Source organism: Dipodomys ordii, unplaced genomic scaffold (assembly GCF_000151885.1).
Source record: "Dipodomys ordii isolate 6190 unplaced genomic scaffold, Dord_2.0 Scaffold125, whole genome shotgun sequence".
NCBI classification, from domain to species: domain Eukaryota; kingdom Metazoa; phylum Chordata; class Mammalia; order Rodentia; family Heteromyidae; genus Dipodomys; species Dipodomys ordii.
The window spans coordinates 662323-663805 of NW_012267341.1; positions in this window are offsets into that span (position 1 = coordinate 662323).

Here is a 1483-nt window from a genome sequence, read left to right on the forward strand (position 1 = left end):
TTTTTTTTTTTTTGGTTGGTCTTGGGGCTTGAACTCCGGACCTGGGTGCTGTCCCCTCAGCTCTTCAGCTCAAGGCTAATGGTCTACCACTTGAGCCTCAGTGCCACTTCCGGTTTTCTGATGGTTTATTGGCGATAAGAGTCTCACGGACTTTCTTTGCCTGGGCTGGCTTTCAACTGCGATCCTCAGATCTCAGCCTCATGAGTAGCTAGGATTACAGACAGGTGTGAGCCACTGGTGCCAGCAATATTCACTATTTCATGAGTCTTTTTTCTTTCTTTCTTTCTTTTTTTTTTGTCAATTGTGGGGTCTGGGCACTGTTACCGAGCTCTTCAGCTCAAGGTGAGTGCTCTACCACTTGGGCCACAGAATCATTTCCAGCATTTTCTGCTTATGTGGTGCTGAGGAATCGAACCCAGAACCTCATGCATGCAAAGCAAGCACTCTACCACTGAGCCATCTTCCCAGCCCTCCTGCCTCATTTTATTGAGAGAATGTAAGCAGATTCCATTCTTCCTGAATTCATTTAGGTACAGGAAAGGAAAAGAGGCATTGCAGTCCTGTTGTTATGAAGGAAGTTACTGGGACAGGATGGACATCCACTGGCTTCTGGAACAGGACCTAGATGGTACAACCTGGCACTTAACATCTTTTGCGATTGGATTCAGCCTCATGTCCCATCCATATCCCGGACGATCATGCTTCAGCCACACCCATGTTGTTGTTTGTTTATTCATTCATTATTTACTTGTTGCAGTGCTGGGGTCACACCCAGGGGCTCATATATGCCCAGCACACAGTATCGCACTGGCCTATGTCCCAGCCCAACGCCCTGTTCAAACACAACACACCTTAGTTGAGCCGGCACAGACTAAGAGCTTCCAGTGTGCTAGGCTCTGTGCTAATTGCTTCGCATCAATTACATCTGTGAATGCTTGTGACAGGCCAAAAGGTGCTGTTATTCTCCCCATTTTACAGCTGGGGAATCTGAAATCTTGCAATACAGATTCTGTATGGCCTGCTAAGGGAGTTACCTCCTGGTCCCGGCACATTGTTTTGGTTTGGCTTTGTTGTTATTCATTTTGGTTGTGTGTGTGTGTGTGTGTGTGTTGTGGTTTCAACTTCAGGCCTCAAGCTCTCACTTGGCTTTTTCTGCTCTAGGCTGGCACTCTACCACTTGAGCCACACCTCCACTTCTGGCTTTTTACTGCATACTTGGAGATAAGAGTCTCTCAAATTTGTTTTCCAAGGCTGGTTTTGAGCCAAGATTGTCATATCTCAGCCCCCTGGCTAGTTAAGATTATGGGTAAAGTCAACTGCATCCCCCCTGTTTTGTTTTGACTTTGACAATACTGAGAGATGAACTCAATGCTTCTTACTAGGCATGCATGCTATCCCTTGTGTCTGGCCCCAGGTACAATCTGTGGGTTTGTCACTGTGTCAATCCTGAGGCCTGAGTGCTGTCCCTGAGCTTTTTTTTTTT